The sequence below is a fragment of the Clinocottus analis genome, unplaced genomic scaffold (genome assembly GCF_023055335.1).
Source record: "Clinocottus analis isolate CAN_PGR_092001 unplaced genomic scaffold, fCliAna1.0.p SCAF_1, whole genome shotgun sequence".
Lineage (NCBI taxonomy): Eukaryota > Metazoa > Chordata > Actinopteri > Perciformes > Cottidae > Clinocottus > Clinocottus analis.
Window position 1 is genome coordinate 4,582,927 of NW_027175820.1, and position 5,133 is coordinate 4,588,059.

The following is a 5,133-nucleotide window of genomic DNA, read 5'->3' on the forward strand; positions in this document are numbered from 1 at the left end:
AAGTTTTGAACTGTCCCACGCACACTACACGTGTTCATGGTCAATGCTGTCCGTTGCATAATTCTTCTAAATAAAAATGAAATGTACTGTGAAGACTCAGAATGACAGAAAGCAACACAGTGCAGAAGAGGAATTGCAAACTCATATCTCATGTTTCTGGACTACTTTAAAGCTTTTATAAATGCACTGGTAAAAAAAAAAAGAAGCTGAGTATGAAATGCCTGATAAGGAAACAATTTGCAAACAATTTGATTACTCTTACTTAGTATTAAAAAGTTACTCAAATGTAGATTTTTAAGATCTCTAAAAAATGTAAAAACTAATTGATCTTCTTTATAAAAATAAATAACTATTTGCTATAGTCCCATCTGGAAAGCTGTGCCAAACCAGAACACGGTGCTGAGAAAAGTCAAGATCACTTTCTGGCGTTATGGATAAACCAACATGTTCTCTTCCATTAAACCTATACTTTATAGTGTGTGTCAAACTAGCACAAAACCCAAACCAGATGCAGATTTTAGCCTGTTTCGTGCAAATGTCCCCTTTTAAGAAAAGTTCTGTTCAGGGGGCTTAGTGCTCAGAGGAGAACCGCCAGGTTAAATGGATCACCAGCAAGCGGTGGAGACAGATGGTAATCCACTTGACTGCTGTTGTCTATAATCAAGAATCTAATAACACCTGTACAGAACACAGGTGGGTGGAGAGAGAGAGGGAGAGAGAGAGAAACTTGGTTGTTGCCAGGTGACGTATGATGCTAGTCTCTCTCTCTCTCTCTCGCTCTCTCTCTCTCTCTCTCTCTCTCTCTCCCCCTCCATCACTCTCTCTCGCTCCACCAAAAAGCATCAAATGAAATGTCAACCAATATTGTTTGAAATAAACATGATGGAAACGGGGGTGCAGTAAGATTTTTAAAGCAAGCTTTAAAACGCTCCGTTTTTTTAAGACCGCTATCTCCGCATGCGTATATCCTGTTTTATGGGAGGAATACAGGGCACATGACCTTCCACTGAGATTCCTTCGTGAGATACAAAAGGAAATAGAATGACAAGCAGCAAAATCTAGTTTTGTATTCAGTCACTGAAGGAGGCACATTTCTATCAGCAAGAGTGAGTCAATGTGAAACAGATGTAGGCCAAGGCCTAAAATTGTGTTTCTAGGCTTTGATAGTTTGGCATCTCTCGCAGTTTTGGCAGCTTCATGCTCAAAGTAGCTGCAGACATTAGTCTGCACCGACTGGATAAGAGAGGGAGCCAAGTGTATTATGATTTTATGGAGAAGAGAAGAGGAAAAACGCTCATGTGGCCTCAATGCTCACTCTGCACGCGGCAGTGTGTGTGTGTGTATGTGTGAGAAAGAAAGGTACCAGATGCTTTTTTTGGGGGGGTTTGATTAATATGCTAGTTAATGGATAATTCATTACAATACCCGACAGAAGCAAAAAGCTGAGAGAAACAAAACAGATTCAGAAGGTAACGTCTTTCCAACTTCAAAGGCCCCGTGTCGCAGCACAGATAGCGAGTTGTACAGTTTATACGCTGCGTTTAAGACTTTTGTTCAGTCGCGGCTGAATAGGCGCTGGATGTTTTTTCCCCTCTGTTATCACACAGACACCGCCGAGTGAAAACAACTCGAGAGACCTCGACGTCGGGGGCACATGCGGTCCACGCTGGCAGAGAGGACGGGGGACGTGTGGCAGTCGTTCCTACCAAACTGCAATTAGGAGGCAGGAGAAATGGCTGCGCGTTGCCTTGACAGCAGCCAATCACGCTTCCACCTACAAGACATCCGGCGCTATCCGAGGGCTGACGGGAGCGAACTGGCAGCGGCGGCGGAGGCATGTGGCTGCTGCCTGGAAGTGATACGCGACTCGACGTGCCTCTGCGGCTCATGTGGGCTGAAACATCTAAACTGTGTGTGTGTGTGTGTGTTACAGCTCCAGAAATTAGCTCTCCTTGAAAGAGAGAGCTTTCAAAAAAAAAGAAAAAGTGGGTCTCTCGATGTCAGCCAATGTTGCCCTTTAGGGTGCAAGAAGACATCTGCTTTCCTTAATCTGTAGTAGTCTGTGTGATTGTTAAGACAAAAAGACACTGGCGGGCTAAATCTGACAGGCTGGAGTATCATCTGATGAAAAAAAAATAATGCTTTTATTTATTTAGGACTGTTCAAGGGATACGCTTAAAGTGCATTTTCCAAAGGAAGGGAGAAAAAAAAATAAGATGAGAATATATTCAGGCTTGTTTCCAATATTTCCTATTGGAGATATTGTGCTGCACTTGTTTCCTCCGTATCTAAGCTACTACTCAGCTGTATTTACATGCAAGCCAACAAAACAAGCAATGCATAATGTTAAATGGCCTGTAGAGCACACTATGGCAATTATTTCCTCCCTCCCCCTCCCCCAACCCCCTCTGGCTTGTATCGAAATCAAAATTGCTTTATTTGGGAGAGTGCAAGGGAGCGGAGGGAGCGCCGCCCCGGCTAATTGGTGCTGACAAATTGGAAGCGAGTCACACAAGACAAGATTGACACATTCGGCGGAGGACAAACCAAAACAGGACCTCACATGTCGCGCCGACAAGTCAGAGAGTCAAGCAGCAGCTTACGCATTCTAAGCACAGCGAGAAGGCACTGTGCGTTTAAGCCTCGCCGTGCTGGTGTTGCAGCTCTGGCATAGTTTCAAGCAGTGCTGACATCGTCATAAAACTGTGCACTGTGCATCTAGGTTGACAACGAGGGGAAAAGCTGCAAAGGAAGAGAGAACACAACAACTGTGTAGGTGCAATGCTGATTAACTGTTACCTTTATCAGCCAAAATGGAAACAAAAAAGGCCCGAATATCCTCCGGTTCAGGCTTCTTAGATGTGTTCTATTCGGTTTCACATCAATGTGAACTTGACATTTCATTGATTTTGGAGATGAATCGATGCATCGACAGACAATGCCAATGCCCCTCGGGGGAGGAAGAGGGAGGGGGGGGGGGGGGTTTGGGCCAAAACGCTCATGACTGTGTGCGCTTGTGATTTTAGGAGTCAGCGGGGAGAGTGTGTGACCGCTGCCCCGCCAGCTCGAAGGCACGGGGACGTGTCTCGTGCTGAACATGTGTTTACCTGCGTTGGCAGACACGTCTGGCAGTGGCAGCGCTGCTCTCTGCCCTTTTCCGAGCTTTGATGAGCTGGCAGCCGGCGACCCGACCGCTCAGCCGTTGAAACGACAGTCTGCGGCTCCGCTCTGGCAGGCCGCGAACGCAGGAGCTCTAATCCGGCAGCGGCGAGCGACCACCGGGATCGCCGACTGTTCATGTCGTTACGGCGGCAAAAGACAAAATGAATTATCGCTCAGCACTCCTGCCCTCGCATACTTCGTGAACGCCAAACTGTTGGTTCAGTAAGCTGTGCACCGAGAGGTCACGTGCCGGGGTTAGCGACAGCCCTCCCTGACCCAGAGACATGCTCTGCACCTGCTGAAGAAACCATTAAATATTTGTATTAGTAACAATATTTGTCGTGCTAAAATGTAAATCAGTCATGGATGGCATGGGAGCAGGAAAAGACACACAGGAAACAACAACAACCAAAAGAGACAACACATGAATCAAATAAAAAGTAGGAAAGTGGCAATAAAGAAGTTTTTTATCTTTGACTTATCATGATGAGCTGAATGCTGATTGCACAAAGTAATGGCGGTGCAATAACGGCGCCATCTGCGTTTTCCCCATAAGAACCGTTTTCACCGTGCAATTTCTGTGATCCGAGAAGCACATGAAGGCTCCATTTAAGGCACAAAGGAATCACTTCGTCCATTTTTCAAGCTGCGATATCGACCCAAGTTTTTTTCTCCCTTCACTTTCCCCAGAAACAGAAGTGGTGGAAGACGCTGGAACAATCTGAGGTGCTGTTGAAAACAAAATGCGCTGTCGCCCGTGCAGTGTTGGCAACTCTTTTCCAATGAAATTGGCCAACTACAGCTGCAGAAGTCTTTAAAAGTCATGTCATCGATGACGTCGTCACACATTTGTGTTGGTTGAAGTCAGGGGATTCAATACATTTTAATATATTTCTTGCTTTTTCCCCTGATGGTCTCAATACGTTGCCAAATGTGTGGCTAGTAATATATATTTTAGGCATTGAGGAAGACAGAAAGCGATCCGATTGTCTTTGCGACAGTTACACCACTTGACAGCACTGGGGGGACGGGAGGGGAAGGTAAAGTTAAAAGGCCTTTTGCTACTTAAAGATTATAATTAAAAATGCTGAATGGCAACAATTAATGGAAGGAGAAAAAAAAAACATACCGATTAAAATGAATTCTCTTAAGCTTATCTGTTCAAGTGTGAAGGCTAAAATGTAATGTGATTGGACATTCAAGAATTGTTTGGCGCCGATGGCAAAGGCCCAATGACCTATACTGTATATGTATTCATGGGCAAAGGCCTGATCACCTATACTGTGTATGTATTCATGGGCAAAGGCCCAATCACATATACTGTGTATGTATTCATGGGCAAAGGCCTGATCACCTATACTGTATATGTATTCATGGGCGAAGGCCCAATGACCGACACTCTATAGAGACTCGTGCCAGGAAGTATGTCCAGGAAGACCCTGCTCAAGAATCTCACATGCAGTCTGTCTTTTAAAGGATTTAAAACGTTTGAGAAATGGACCATTCTTGTCGAGAATTCTGTAAAATACAACAACAAAACATTCTAAACTCATTGTTAATGTAATACACATTGCACCGTGTTGTCCTTGGCCGTTGATTGTTGTTTGCCTCGACTAACGTCTCACGTCTAATGTTGCACCTTCCGCCGAGGTAAATTCCTCGTTTGTGAAAACATTCCCGGCAATAAACGATTTCTGAACCTGATTCTGATTCTGATAAAGTCTAAACGTAACGACAGTGGTAATATGAGGCTGCACAATCTACTGCTATGCTACAGCAGGTGGGATTACACAAGTTAAGGCAAGATGACACAAAGCCACACTGGATGTCAAACAATACAGAGATAAAATAGAAAAAAAAACCACCTCACCTTTGCAATCTTTTCTGTTAAAAGAAACACGGCTGCATCGGTTTCTTGGCAGGTCGATCTGACGTCACGTATCAAAACTTCCCCGAGTGATGTTCAACTTC